Source organism: Varroa jacobsoni, unplaced genomic scaffold (assembly GCF_002532875.2).
Source record: "Varroa jacobsoni isolate VJ856 unplaced genomic scaffold, vjacob_1.0 scaffold_400, whole genome shotgun sequence".
NCBI lineage: Eukaryota > Metazoa > Arthropoda > Arachnida > Mesostigmata > Varroidae > Varroa > Varroa jacobsoni.
Window position 1 is genome coordinate 86,577 of NW_019213302.1, and position 16,581 is coordinate 103,157.

The 16,581-nt window shown below is 43.7% G+C and overlaps 1 long non-coding RNA gene across 1 annotated transcript; it reads right to left on the minus strand.

Annotated features, from left to right (window-relative positions):
* Positions 1 to 2,064: 2,064 nt before the first annotated feature.
* Positions 2,065 to 11,470, minus strand: LOC147753542 (uncharacterized). The gene is made up of 2 exons (XR_015310887.1): positions 10,534 to 11,470; positions 2,065 to 3,154 (listed from the first exon to the last, which is right to left on the minus strand). It is a non-coding gene; the product is annotated as an uncharacterized LOC147753542 (long non-coding RNA).
* Between the last annotated feature and the right edge of the window lie 5,111 nt (positions 11,471 to 16,581).

The following is a 16,581-nucleotide window of genomic DNA, read 5'->3' on the forward strand; positions in this document are numbered from 1 at the left end:
AGTGATTTTAAGGGAACACTTAAAGGAACTTAACCTATTTTCTTTGCTCGGTCGCTTTTTCTGTCATCATTACAGGTCGCCTTTATGATAATTTCGTTCGTTACAAGGTTAGGTTGGGTACCGAACAACTCTGTTAAGTATGACTTTTTTGAACTTATGTTTTCTTGTATTTTTGTTGTAGGGTATTTGAAATGTCCGCGAATAGCAGCCTCAAATTAGAATCAATGCTGTGTTAAAATGGTGCATGTTATATTGACAATAAATATATTAGTCTCCAGAGATTGCAGCGTACGCAAATTCAACTATACGACACGCTAACGCTCTAAAAAGGATATGTAATATTGGTAGAATTCCTCTGAGATAGGTACGTGCTATTTCTCCAGTCAAAAACAGATCCTGAACCAGCTAAACTGACGAGTGACGAGTTAAGAACCTGTGATCTATTTCAGCTTGTCATATCGCATGTTATAACAAAATATTAAAGAATTACTCGCTAGCTGAACCTTACAAAGGACGAGGCATTTCCTATGTGATGCCCACGCAAACAGAACATCTGGCGTCCTTCTGCTCGTTCAATTATTGGATTGCATAGCTCAAACAGTAGCTGCAATAACGTTAGCAGTATGAAGTGCCACAAATGTTGATCCGAAAAAAAAAGGGAACGAGTACGCGCCACTTTTCGAATAGAAATAAAAACAGCTATACCATTTACCCATATAAACATCAGCAGTAACATTGTGAAGTCGAGCACAGGACGACCTACGTCAACTGTACGAAACCACTATGATTCAGTTTAGTGTTCTGCACTGTCACTTCATAAGCCAGTCTTGCCGTACATCGAACTTGAATTGACGGCAAAAGATAAAATTTGGATCTGAAAATTGTTCATTGATTCTATTAGTAGATATATGGAGTAGTAGCAGCAGTGGGTCAGAGTAGATAACGCTTTTAGTCACGTTAGAAACACAGTTGGAGGCGCTGGTGCTTCCATCAAATGAACTTCATGCTGTTCACTGAACTGTGCTGTTACTAGGCCCTAATTAGTTGATGAAAAAATTATTCTTGAAGAAAAAAACTATCAGAACTATTAAACAAGTTGCCGAAGGCACTGTTGACCGCTAAACTAGAAGCAGAATTAACTTCCCGCAAACATGTTATTTCATCGTAGATACCTTAAAATTTCCATATTTTAGATCTAATTCTGCCTTAAATATTTTTGTAGAACTTTGAAGACCATATTTCTTTAATTGAAAGCTTGATTCGACTGGTTTAGCTGCGACTGATACTATAAGACGATAGCTGAGAATAATCGTATTAGACATTCATATATGTGTATGCAACTTCGAATAGTTCCTATTTGAATCATAAGAGTAGGGGCATCCGTCTCGCAGAAGATAGGCTTTGATGATCCTGCGATAGCTAGGACATATTCGTGCAGCTGCTACCTTACTTGCATGAAGTTTGGTACAATTGCCTTTACAAAAAAATATGACCTTTCGAACACAGCCATGTACACCTTTTACTCCCACCGATAATTTTGCATTGAAGGTTAAACTCCGCCATGTGTCCTGATGTAGTAATTCTCTTGAACGTTCGTCAGGTATTTCGTGGAAGTTCAAACATATGTGTTTTCCACGGGCGATCCTTGTACGCATATTACGGAGTAACATGAGCAAATTTTTTTGACCGGCAATTCCCTCCGGGAGCCGCTTTTCTGAACTGATCGAAATCGACATCGACCACAAGTGAACATGACTTCACACTCGGACAAATTGTCAAATATGAATCAGGACCGAGCTGTTTTAAAGTCCTTGAGGATATGATCCCCAACGCTAGCGTAGTTTACAACGGCCTTCCCCGATTGACAATTTTCTCCAGCGCTACATCGCCTTCAACGCGCATAAACTCCTGCATTTACCACTAACTGTTAGGTATCCCCAAGTAGTAAGTTATAAATCTTTTTTGTTTCTATACATCCACTACGTAGCAGTCTCTAAAAGTCTGCGAGTCGCTGTCATGTGGGAGGAACTATTTATACGCAATATAAAGACGAGACCGTAATGATACTCAGTTTGATCGAGAATTATTATTATACAACGAGTTGGTATCGTGGATGCAAGATTTGAAGTGGTCTGAACAGAGGTAGGACGTTGTCATGTACTCCTTATATACCATAGGGATTTTGAACACCTATCGGAGTTCCTGTTGCTCTTGCATTTATAGATGTAAGTAGATAGCATTAATTTTGTTGTTACCATCCATTAGTGACGTCGTCCCGTAAGATATTACATAAATACGGAGACTAACCGGTCAATACTTTCAAAAGTCATACTTACGTTTCAAAAAAAGAATGTTACAGGTCTAGGCTTCGAGTAAGTTCAATAACCGAGTATTCGTGTGATCGGATCAAAGCATCTCTAGCTCATTGTAAACAAAGATTGCTTAGTCACTTCTTTCCAGGCTTCACAGCGATCGAGCAAAAAATTGTTTCTTGTCATATTGGCCATTCACCTGCAAAATTATGCAAGAGACTTTATCTTTTGATTGATTATTAGAGTTTCTTATCTATTATCGTTCGTACTGTCAAACCGTTAGTACAGGGCATTTGCGTATTAGTAAATTCGGACAAGTTTTGTCAATGAAAACATATTCCGTGAAACTGTTTCCACAGTTTCTCTAATTTAGAGCCTAAAAATCTCACAAGTCATTTATTTAACTTACAGGTTATTCCCTCCCCTCCTCATCGACTTCATAATCGTATCATTATATTAATCATAATCCTAAGCAAAGCAGTATTAGTACCTATAGGGTCGCTGAAAGCAAGCTGACATACGTCAAAAACAAAGAATCCAGTTGATTCAAGATTTAGTTTGACAGCGGGCCATAGGTCTCGAAAATGATAAGATCCAAAAGGTGCAAATAGCTTTAAAAAGTCTAAAATTTCAAACCATTACAGCTAATTAGGGCATCGTAAGCCAAATTTCGCAATCGCAAGAAATAGGGTTTTGGGCCATTTTGCACTGGAACCCTTCCAGTTCAGTTTTTAGTAAATAAAATCTCCCTCGTACTTTCCTGAAGCCGTTTGGCGGCTGGAGGCTACGCAGACCGTCGATTTAGGGCAGTCGAATTCATAATTTCGATAGAAGTTCGTCGCCTGCAAAGACGGAAAAAAAAAAATAGCTAACTCATATTATATAGTGCACGAAGCAGTTGCCCCCCTCTTCTATGAAAAATGTAGGGTTGCATTCTAGAAAATACTGGCTTTTTTTCCGGTAACAACAATAGCGAAGGAATGCATTCCGGCTATGCAGAACAGCACCTCAAAATATTTCTTAATTTAGCTTGAACACCCCTGTAAACCTTGAGATTCTAGAGCCAGTGCCTGTCAATACGAGTATTGGAAAATTTACGGCTGCCTCCTTGTTGCAGACATTAGAGCTCCATAATAAACACCAAGCAGTTGACGAAGACAACCTTACAATAAATAGTGGGCTATTCTCGAGCAATGAACATACCATTGCCCGATTGTTCGATTACCATTGTACCATTGTTCGATTCTTAGTTAAATCATGTTGCTCTGTTTTCGAATTTCTTTTTCATACAGAGAAGACTTTTTATAGTGATTGACCACACGTTATAGCCTTCGACGGCACTATAGGGGACGGGACGAATGGACGCAAAGCATTGCGAAGGTAACAAAAACACTCCTATTGTACGTTGAATATCCGCTCGAGATTTAACAGGCTTACTTTATCATGTGTGTATATGCAATAACGGAGTGGTAATTAGTCCCTGTCTACGATTTGGTAGCTTGTGCGCTTCTTGCTCCTGTATTCGTTTTAGATATGACGGCTTCCAATGTTCTGATTCCATCAAGCTTGAAAATCTTAGAGTTTAAGCTTTTGAAGCCCTAGAGATTTTCATTGCGTCGATTGACAGGTCACAGATATGAATGAAAATAAGCATATATGTATATATATATATATATATATATATATATATATATATATATATAGGAATGCTAGGTGCATAGTTTGAAGTAAATGAGCGCGTGTCTTAGTACAACAGAAGACCCGGAAATTACAGCTGATTGAACACAGTAACTCGAATGTAGATGACTGATCTTCTATTTTTGCGGATGTATTTCCAGGTATCTCAAGCGCGCAACAAATATCGACTGCGGAACTTTTCGACCCATCATAGAAACGCCACAGCTATTTGCAATAGTAATAAATATTACCAATCATACAGACGCCCTTAATAGATAGATAATATAGCTACTCTATAGTACCTCTGTGTTTCGAATTTTACGTTCGGTATCGCTCCTAGGCATTCCATTATACAGCTGGCTCTTAGCATGCTCGGATTCGAATCCAGACCACAACCTGTCCCTAGGATTAGTAAGCAAATACACTACCCAATAAGCTATTCTACTACACATACTGACGGTATCGATACTTCGCAATCGGTATAGACGCTTACTTGCACTCACTGCTACGGAACTATAGCGTATGGACTAGGTCAACAGTCATTATATGCAATTGTAGAAAAGTAAGCAATTCGCCTTCTTTCTAAAGGGGGAATAATAGTGTTAACAAGCTTCAACGGTGCGTGCAAGCTGGGGCAAGCTCTCTTATGACCCCTTCGAGGCAACTCACAGAGAATAAAAGTAATGTAAATATTGCAACGCGCGTAGATAATCCGTCAAAACGGGGCGTTGTTATTTGTCATAGCTGCGTAAAGTGTCTCACGACATCAAACTTTACACGTAGAAACTCAGATTCCGCTGACCAAAGCGCACGTTCGTGCTAAATGTTTGGAATTGGTATTTAAGCGATTGAGTCTTACTGCCTGAGATGGTCGGCTTCTTCCAGCACAAAACGAGCGTTATGTCCACGTTCGATTTCGAACCTTCTCACATGTCCCTATGTTTAGTAAACAAATATGATCCCACATAAGCATGATAGAGACTCATGTCTACATTGATCCGGCGTGCTCTAATCTGGCGTTGCTTCATTTTTCTACTTTCGATGTTGAGCGAGTGGGGTGACTGTCCAAGGACCATGGATGAAGTTAAGTTTTTGTTAAGTATCCATGAGTATTACGCAACGTACTGTCGAAACTTATTTTGCTCAGATTTCTTTCCCTTAGGTTCAGAACATTGGTGAGTTCTCGTGGGTTCTGCAAATGGCGATGCGGTCTGCTCTACTTCATTTACAAGATTCGTAGATTTTAACTGGCACGGAATTAGTCTTGACTTCTTCACAGGTAAATAACCGGGTGACAATTCTAAGTTAATTTATATAACAGTAAGAGAACAGCACCTAGAAAACCACTCACTCAAGCGATAGTATATATGATTGCTTTCGAAACTGCCTGACGCCGACCATTTTGAAGTATGTAATTCATTTGCTGTAGTAGTTGAGGCATCTGAGAGAAGTTCCTACAAGGCTGTGAAAGTCTCCATTACGTCTGAGCAGTCGTAACAAGGATAACTTCACACACATCACATGGCTGATTTCTGATTGGCCCGTTGATTATACTTGACCTTTGCTATTGAAACGACGTTAACTTTTAAAAAACAGAGTAATTGTATCCACTGAGATCGGTGACACTCAGCCCTTAGGTAAGTTGTTCCGTTTCATACACGACCATCAAAATCACAGAGGGCGATACTAGACGTCTTTCTGACGAAGCTTTGTCATCAGCAGTGTACGTTGTACAGAATCACCAGTCTGACACCGTCACTGACGATTCATATCCGTAGTGCAGCTCGAGCACTACATGACAATGGCAAATAACCTCTGCTATGGAGCCTATAGTTCTCTTAATCGACAATATTCACTTCACGCTGAAATCAATTCCAGCGGCTCTTCGAGTTACTCTTGAGAGAACTACTTGTAAAAAATATCAAAGGCGAGTTCTATCATTAGATTCCAGCTAATAGTTCAGTGTTGAATTCTAGAGTAATTTCGTAGTCCTCTAATTTTTCCCTGCTGATAGCCATGTTAGCGCTTGCTTTCGATACCCTCAACTGTATATCCACTGCTGGAAACAGTTACTAGACTTCTTTTCCGGGTGAACATCACATTTCTGAGGAAACGCATGGCTCAAACTGTACATAAGGAACGAGGAAACTGTTGATTTGAACCTTATAAACCAGTCGTTAGCCGACGCGATCAGGTAAGGTCTAGTAATGATTCCTATATAAGGATGACTGTTTAGCTTCTCCCTTTAAGCCTCTGATTACAGTTGCCGCGAAACGAATGTTTCAGTTCTAGTCTCAAAGTTATCCGCTATCTTCAATTGGCCTACCGAAAGGTCGAAATTATCTTCATTCTGGGTTAATAAAACCCAGATCACAAATTATATCTATGCTAGTTTACTTATGTGTCTAGGTCTACTCATCTCAATATAGGCAGGTTTCCCCAGGCCCTATGAGCTCTTAGCCAGATTTTTTAGAAATTCAGCGGCATGAATAAGTCCAACCGTTGGAACTCAGCCTTACATTCAGCACATATGAGATGGGCTTTGCCCTGGTGATATCTAACTTATACGTAAAAGTGTTATTCAAGCCCTCTTCAAAAGGAAAGAAAGACTCATGTCACTGTTGCTTGCAGTTGTTCAACTCTGCATAATAAACTATTAAAATTTCGCCATGTGTTATACACGGCGTTTTCGGGTGCACTGAGCTCCATTTAAATAAGATTATAAGAGATCCAAAAATAAAGGATTGGTCATTTTTAATCTTGCCTATACAAACCGTTCCGCTACCTTTCCTAAAACACCCCTAATGGGTTCTACGTTAGACATTAGATGATGGACTATGCTTGAGAAGATTCCAACAGCTTTTTATTGCATTGGATTGAAAGTGTTTTCCGCCTTAGTAAGAGCAGCTTAGATCCGAGTCTTCTCGTAGGAAAAAGAATCTTGGGAGGAGACTGCTTTTGATAGTACGAATTTACAATGCATTTTCGTGCTACATAGTCAACGTCGAGCTTCAGTTTGTACTTTAAAGGCACTTACTCTAATTATTGCAAAAAAACAGTGCAACAGTTGCAGGAAGCCTCTCTCATTATTATCATTAACACTTAAGGCAATTTACACTTAAAAGATCCATGTGTAACTTATACCAACTGGAATGTGGCCTTTGACGAAGGTCCTCATAAAGAAGGTAAAGGATATTCAATATGGCAATTAGACTGTACCTGAGCCTTTATGCACATTTATGACTTCACACGGGCTAGCTGATCTTTGATGGACAACTCACCACTTGCGCGTATTGCTTCAGCAAAGCTATTAAATATTGTTCATGAATTTCCTTAACTATAGAAACATGTGGTATAATGGATAATTGGATACAAGGGATTGCTGATCCTAACTGAAAATAGCTAAGCTGTATGAAATTAACAGATGAAGGTGTAATCTATAGGTACCACCATTAGCTCTGCGTTATTAACTGTGCAGTACCTGCATCCGTTTTTTGTTTTATGCCAGCTCCGATTTGTACAGTTAAGGTGTTTGACCTTTAACCTTCGGTGTATTTCCAGCTAGGACTAATTTTTCGGAAGTTGAAACGTTTCGTGCAAATCAGCCAATCTGAGCATGCAGGCACACAATTGCTGGATTATCGTTTTTGGTCGGATCATAACTAATAGCGTACCTAACCATACCGTCCGTACTCCTTAGATTTATCTAGTCTTCAGACGGATTGTCGGAAATTCTACTAAGTGTGATATTTTAACCACATAATCATAACCCCACTCCTAGTAGTTATTTCATTAATGTTTCGATGGACCTCCATCAGAACCCAGTAATATAACGACTAAGCCAAGATGCAAGTCCCTAGGGATGGTAGAGGCGGACGCAAATTGCGAATGACCCGATCGCAGTTATTTAGTAAATTTTACTAACAAATAAAAATAACCTGGGCTGCCTTCCGTAATCGTTGGGAAACCTCGAACTTGGAATTTTCTCTATTGAACCTTGAAAGAGTACTTCGCAGTTCGTGCCATCCTAGAAGTATCTCTCGATAGCGCGTGGCCAACCTCGTTGAGGCTCAGGTCAAATAGTTATGACATGCGTATATCATAGTGCTAGCTCACTTTTCTTGCCTCGGCATAAACCACTCTTCAAAATCATTACCAGTGCACCATAATTACGATACAATCGGCGTTCCCCCTATGAGCATTGCTACTACCCTAAACTTCGATCAGTAACTTGCTCGAGGCGCTCTGTAAGCTGTTACAACAATCCCTTAGGGACGTTACCTGTACCGTGCATATTAAGGATATTACAATTCTATCTCGTGATATTGTACGTAAACTAGAAGAGATGCGCATTCACTTTAATCACTGTATAAAACTGAGCACTGGGGGGTAAATCGGCTCGTTTTCGATATAAAATTCCAGCGGCGGATACGAGATCACAATGATTCGAGTGAACTTCATCGATTGCTACCGTTTCAGCTGAATGTATCCCGTCGCTATCAACATATCAATAGCACTACTAAACCATTAAGCAATACACAGAGTCAAATCTTGAGTTAGGCCGTACCTCGTATCTTACCCAAACTAAGAAAACACAGTAGTACCAAGGCATCCTTACTCTAATAGGCGAAGCTCTTCCAACGCTAAACGAGACCCGTAGAACGACCCTAAGTGACTCCTGATATCTCACAGATATTGGGAATGGCTGACGGTGTGACTCCTTCGTTTGATTAGCCTGCTGCCATGAACGAGATCCAATAAGCCTCAAGATGGAATTACTACAGCAAGTGTTTTTATTGACCTTTTTTTATCCTGACCCATTTTATTGATCCTGTAATACTTTTTACGCCTGTCTTGACTGTAAACCCGTACGCCATAGCTAGCAGCAGTTTAGGCAATAGTTTTAGAATTGGACAAAGATTTTCTATGTTGTACATTTAGAGCACGCATGTGACTCCTTTCTCGTCTACGATTCTATCCTATAGAGCCAGCTTTTATTGCCTACTACTGCTTCCTATCTTATCTTCTATTCTAAGAAGGGTTTATTGATTTGTACATGGCGACCACTAAGTTTCGCCGTGCACGGACCCATGTTCTGGTTGCCGATCTTTGTTTTATTTTCCACGTCCAACAGTTTTGATAGATCAAATTCCTCTTTGTTCGGCTTGCTTCGGAAACGTAACCCCGTAACGATTTAGTATCTTTTTTCTTGCTGTTTCTGGAAGTTATTGTTATCGACGACTAACGACAATCTTATCTTTGAATCCGTCTCGGCCATGCAACTCTCCAACTGGGAGTACATGGACCGCCGCCGTCGCAGTTCAGCTGGCCCTTAAGTGAGCAGCAGTCGGGCGCTCTATCAGCTGCTGTCGCTTGCGGTCGTTGTCAATGTCTATTACTTTTATACTGTTAATTGCATCTGCATAGGGAAATCGTATATCAGCAGCAGAAACCTATTGCTGCGCTTTATTTCGGGATAATGGATGCGGGCTTGCTTGGGCTGATGACCCAGGCATCGATAAATGGGCGAATAAATACGTGATACAATTGCGCTTGCCGTTTCGGTGCTCGATTAGGTACGTGCTAGGCCTTATACAGCAGCGCCATGCCCCGTAAGCTAGGCAATAAAGTTAAGCATTATTTCATAGTACGTGTGTGCGGTGCCTTTGCTGGAGTTCTCTAATCATTCTGCTTGCGACTCCTTGCTAAGTCATAGAGCCTAGCTTACCTATAGAATAGATTGTACAAAACTTCGGTTTTTGTCACTGTAAACCACCTATGAAGATTCCTGCCATTTAAATCCCAAATTGTTGGACAGTAAATCAAATGCACAAATGAAGTCCTACAACCAAACGAGATTTATGCGCCCAATATTGCGCAACAAATCAAGAAAATGCTGCAAAACAAGGAAACAAGAGCCTCCTAACAGACCTTTGAATCGAGCGTTCAGTGGAACGTTATATTGTATTAAGCGTTACACAATAGAACGAGTTACGGAATTTCATCATTTACGAGAGAAGCCCTTTGAGGCGCCTAAGCAGATCTGTCATAATCTATGTACAGGCAAGTTGCAAAACTATAACAGCGTCGTATGACATCTGTAAATTTTGTTGTCACAGTCACACGTTCTATGGTAAGTATAGAGGCAGAAAATTGTCTTCAGTCTTGTGAAGCCCAAAAAAAATTATATACGGCTCGAAATTTAGAGTCGCAGGGAGCCGCCGGTTATCAGCGGGGATATCAGAGTATAGTCTACTTGTATATTAAGCGTTTCGCGTTCTGCGTCCGGTGCTGGCATCGAACATTGTTTCCGATGGCTGGCTCCCGTCACGAAATAAAACGTGTTTACGCTTGCTTCTGAACTTAGGTCACCACGTGTGACTAAGTTTACAGGGCAGACACGCTACCGCTCATCTATCGATGGGCGGGTACGTATCAACGGTGAACAAAGTCATGAACAGGTAAATAGCATTACGACTTTACGGCACCTACAAACGCACATTAGCTAGCGTTGTCGACACAAGCCTATCGATCGATCTCTTACCTCATTGAGGTAGATGGATGGTAGCGGTCATCAATGATGATGCTGATGATGCTGGTTGTGGAGAGCGTAATGTGTTCGATGCCATTTGTGCGGCGGCCGATAATAGTAAGTGAAAAATAGTTGTTTTGTGTATGAATTCTTGGTTTTGCAATACCCCGGGGTGACGTCGTATTTTATGTGTTCGTTGTCATGCGATCGTTTGCTCATTCCCGCGTCATCATGTACGCAGCGTCTTCTTCTGATAGACACAAGCGACCGACTGGCTCGCTCGATCGCTGTATCTGGGCTACTCCTGTTGTTGTTGGCCGTATTGCTTAACCGTATCGCAGCAGCTTCTTGGAGCCGCCATCCGGGTTTGCGGCGCACGGCGATAGGCGTAGAATAATGGTCCAATTGGAATGACAAGCAGCTTGAGTTGGCTGCTGTTGCCAACGAAATGGGGTCGCCGTCAGGGTTGGATGTCCGGTTCTTGGTTCCTTGGTGTTGGGTCGACTATAAGCCGTTGCCAATGCTGCCTGCTGCTGATGGTGTTCAAGGCTTTGCTACTCAGCGCCGTTGCTCCGCAGCAGCGGCCAACGCCAAGCGCTCAACATCATCATCACCATCACCGTCATTCTCCGTAGCAGCAAACGGCTGTAGTTCGTGTGGCTTCGGTAGTTGTAGGCAGCAGCTCGCAGCGCTTAAGGGAGCAGGAGGCCACAACGCCACCATAGTCAACCCGACGACGATGACGACCCTCTGTTCTTTTGGTCGGTCGTTCGGTCGTCGTTCTGTCGGTCGGTCGGTCGGTCGGTCGGTCGCCCACCCGCTTGCTCGCTCTGTCGCCGCCATACAACAGCAACGCCAAGTCGAGCAACCAGCCGGCCAAGTGAGTGAGTGAGTGACTGACTGACTGACTGACTGAGCGAGCGAGCCTCTTGCTTTCCATAGGAAGCCGCGACAACAACCCACAACAGTGACTACAACAACAACAACTGCGCCATAGGAAGCCAAAGCTAGTCAGGCTGCTGTTGGCCAGCAGCAACATGCTACTAGCAGTAGTCCAAAGTGGCGTAGCTGCTGGTGCCGAGCACTCGGCTGCATGCGGCGTTGTGGTGTGTGGGTCTCGTACGTATGGCTGGCCGGCCGGCCGGCCGGCCGGCTGGCTGGCTGGCTGGCTGGCTGGCTAGACAGACAGACAGCCAGCTAGCAAGCAGGCTGGCTGACTGCTGCCGCCGCTATTGCCTGCTGGATGACTCTGCGCGCGCGTTGTGGCGTCTGTGTGCATGCCTGTTTGTGAGTGTAGGAGCGGCGTCTGGCTGCTGCCGCCTGAATGCCGGCCGGCCGGCCGGCCGACCGCGCCAACGACAAGAGAGAGAACGAGTGGCAGCGAGCCGGTGCTAGCCGAGCAACAGCGGCAGCAGTAGCAACACAGCCAGGGACATCAACGATGTCGGATATTCGGCATCGGTTACCATGACAACCGATGCCAAATACGTTGGCAGGGGCGCTTGTTTGATGTTATCCACAGCTGAGCCCCGGTGATTGCTATGGACCGACTGAGTGCCCTGCTGCTGGCGCCGCAGCCTGCCTGGCTGTTTGTAATAGTGCCCTGCGCGACCAGCGCTCGTATATGTGTCGATCGTGTTCAGTCTATCTGCGTCCGTTCCTATCTGTGTGCATTGCCTGGGCCCATAGTAGCGTGCGAGTGAACGAGTGAGCGCCAGCAGCAGCCGCCGCCGAGACAGCAAACGTCGCGAATAAACGAACGAGGAGCCATGAGTACTCGCCCTGGCGGCCCTGGCAGCAACCCCGGTAGTAATGGTAGTCGTAGTTCGGGAGAAGTAGCAATAATGTTTGCTGCCTTCTAGCACATACATATACATGCATGATGATGTTGCTTCTGGTGATGATGCTGATGCTGATGATGGCGGCGAACTAACTGCGGCCGCTGCGACTCCTGCACCACCACGACCACAGAGTCATGCTGACGACGACGACGAGGGCAACAACTTCAACGGCTACGATAGTTCTAGTGGCACCTGCAACAACAACAACAACAACAACAATAATAAAAATAACCATGACACAACAATCATCATCGTAATACCAGTGATTGCTACATCGGCATCGCTGTTTTAGCAAAACACGACACAATAACGTCAGGACGATGGGAGGCCCATCGTCACAGGAGAATAAAGGAAGATAGGAGTGAGGTACGAATGATCTGAATATATATGTATATATAATGCATCTCAACTAGGTATGAGTTGAAATTTGTCGACCGACTGTGCCAAGCTGCGTGGTGCGCGCTGTTCAACAGTGGCGAGTCGTGACGAGATGCGAGAAGCGAGCCATCTACACGCTTTTAGTAGCCACGGCCTCTCTTCTTGGCTTCCTCAAAGAATCTTCGGCTGTTCTTCGCATTGATAGCCTTGCCGTTTGCGGACAGCGGCGATTACCTTTACAGCTAATATGGTATATAGAGAAGGATTACCATATCTGTGATTAAAATGAACCCGCAGATTGTCACGGCGCCATCGAACGACGTCAATCATTCTTCATTGCGTATCATCCTCTAATATTCGTTACTTCTATCCACTGATCCTCGATCCGCAACCTGAATGCCAATATCAGCAATACCCTATGGCCACCTAATCCACATTTCTGAACGTCTATCGGTTTGACTGTCAGACGACCCGCTTTTCTTGGACCTAAAACATCAGAGAATTTCTTTTGGGTTTCGGATTTCGAAGCAGGTCGAATGTCTTTCCACGCGACCACAGATCTTCGCCTGTATCGAGAAACTCCTCGAGAATTAAATATTCGTATAACGCAACCAGAATTCGAAGTCATTCCCAGAACCCTTTCGCAAAGCTAAGCAAAATAATGAATAAAGCACCTATTACAATGGATGGGAGGGCTGTAAAAATAGGTTGTGTAATTATACCCTCGTCGGCTGTAACTGATATATGCAAAACGGCGTTACACAACATCTTGCTCAATACCTACGTGGAGGCACCTTTTCTTGTAACCTCTGTCACGACATCGAGTGACACGTACTACATAAACGAAGGGAGTTTTTGATATGTATTACTATTACACGCGAGGACCTGTCCATCTAAGTCACCATACGTGACAAGATACAGATACGTTTATTTATCTTATTAGCCCATCAGCTAATCGAAGAACATCTATGTCCTTTATTCCGCTATTCAACAAGTACAACCTAAAGGATTAGTTATGCCCAAAGATTTTTCTTTTTCGCAAGGAAATGTCTTTCCTCCATTTTGCAATAACTCTTACAAAGCGAAAGAGTTTGCGACAACTCACTACGAAACTACTTCGTCATAGAGAAAAAAAAAAGAGCTTCTCCAACGTTACTGTTTCTCCAGTGAGAAAACGAAGTCGCTGATAGTTATTTACGCGGCCAGTATAAAATAATGCATTTCAACTTTTGGCCTGATGAGCGAGTAAGATTAGCGCTTTCATTACTGTCGTTTTTTACAGCTGTTTCTACTGTGGAAGCAAATATGTGTTCTCTTCCATTGCCTCGCACCTTAGACTGATGGACGTTGCCATGACGACGATGACGATGGTGACTGGGCGTTACCCCCTTAGCTTACAGCAGTTATCACGAATACTACTATTATTTCTACCCATTTATCTAGAGCCTCCTGACTGCGATGGCGGTGGCGTCGCTAACGGTGTTCATGGACGCCATAGGCCGACTACATCAAACAACTACACGTAGAACAAATGTCATCCGACATCTGTAGCGATACAGCACGCGCACATAAAGCCATTTGTCAGTCGGATAGTTTGTTTGATTTGCGTCAGCGAATCACCTTGGCTCACTTCCAAGCCCGTTTTAGTCGCAAAATCTCAGATACGCACTCACATACATTTATATTAGGGTATCAGAGCTTAAGCAGATTTATATATTATGAGAAAAATTCACCATGTTCGGTCGGAAAATAGGTACAACAACATCGGTACACGAAGGTAAATCAGTAACAATACAACAGGCAGTACGGATAACGACGATTCACTGGTCGTAATCTCTCTCTCTCTCTCTCTCTCTAGCTTGTGTTTAGATTGTTACAACGTGTACTTGTCCTTATCAGAGCCTGTAGTCTCGGTCTTTGACACGAAAATAGCTCTTCTATTATTAAGAACCGTACTCGGTTTAGTTATTCGGCTATAATGAGATGCTCGTATAACTTATCGGTTAACAATTATCTAATGATTGATTGATTATAAGATGGCGACTTGTTGGGACAGTTAGAAGTCAATGTTTGATTCACTAGGAAGTTCCTTATATCGATAGCGTGAAGTAATTCGCTAAAATTACCATTTTAGGATCTGAATTCGTCAATTAAAAGGCGAAGATCTGTATACGTGTCTTGTTTCTGATAGCAAATCGGTTAACCCCGCTACTGTTGCCTCATGAAGTAGCTGCAAATATTGACTGGTAAGAAAAATAATAATGTGGTCACGCTGATAGGTAGTAATGCGGCGTTTGCTGAGTCGCTTTCCGGGTTGGCCCCATATCCTGTCTTCTCGAGACGATCGCCGTATAACGATAGGTAGGTAGGCACGCAAACAAGTAAGCGAAAGATTGCTCCTTTCTTGTTCCACCACCTTACCACCACTAGTATCGTCATTCATCTGATTTGACATGTTTTTTGCCGTATGTGAATGTGATGGGTATCTATCCTTTCGCTGCTAAGTTAATTTCCCTCGTTCCGTTCATTCCTCTTCAATGGTAACCGTAAATTGCGTCACTAAACAATAATCATCATAAGAATAATCTGCGTCACGCGCTCTGCATCAGCACTTACCGACCAACCCATTTGCTGTCTGCCTATGGGCCAGCGTCGCTGCCGTCGGCGACAGCAACGGTAGCATTAGCGCAGCCGTCGTCGCAGTAGTAGCAGCGTAACCACCGACCGACGGACCACTATTACCGTCATCGCCGCATAACAACAGCGATTCGGCCGGGCTGCCCAAAGCGCCACCAGCATCATTCCGGCACCACCAGGGCCATCATCACGGCCCCTTTCATGACCAGCTGCTGCAACGGAGCCTTAACTATTGTTGGTATACATACATACGATCGCTTAGTGGCACCATTGGGCATGAATTGCTCCATTGTTCCATAAATCCTTCTCCTGTCGTCCCCTGCTAAGATGCCCTCATTGACGTATCGGGAGCAGGCAGGATCTAGAGACAACGCATCTGGCTGGAGTATGTGCGCCACTCGCTCATATTCCCCGATAACGATAATCATAATAAATAATGCTAGGAGAACATCTGCGATGCGACAGGGCACCAGATTGGGTCTCCGGGCAGCGGTCGTGCCTCACCCCGTTCACCTTCCGCTTCTGCAGTTTCTGCAGCCAAGCTCCACCGTCCGGACGAACGGAGGAAAAAGAGAAAAACGTGTAACAAACATTCCTGTCCAGGTGATAATCCTGTTAGTATTATTGGTATATTGCTATCTCAATGTGGATAAATAGGTGAGGGTAGCGAACGAAAGCGCAGTCACCTGCGAATGAGATAGATACCAGATAATGGGTTTGGAAATGTGCAAGTGCGTGTGCATGTGCATGTGCATGAGTGAAGGAGTAGAAGTGAATGTAGATGTACGTGCAAGCTTTAGGGAACTTGCTACGTTCTTGTCGTCGGAGTGAATCACCTTTGACGACTGCCCCCTTGCTTTGGTGGCCAACATTCCTTGGGTCACTGAGGCAGCTAGAGGGAAGCCTCAAAGCCTCACTATGGCGAGCGACCTAGAGAGGGAAAGGGCAGGCGCCCAGATACAGGGCACAGCACTCCTGCAGTTCAGATAAACGTCGGGACAGTCGCGGCCGAAGGTCTCGAGGGCGCCTGATGCCATTACACACACCAATCGACTCAGCAACACACATCATCGCCATAGGGCACTGCCGCCGCTAAATTTCCATCGGCTGTATGCGAAAGAGGTTTGGAGGTCTACTCTAGTCAGCATGAGACATCAAAGTCCTCGCGCCAAAACCCTGAAGTACACTTGATTCGTGGACCCGC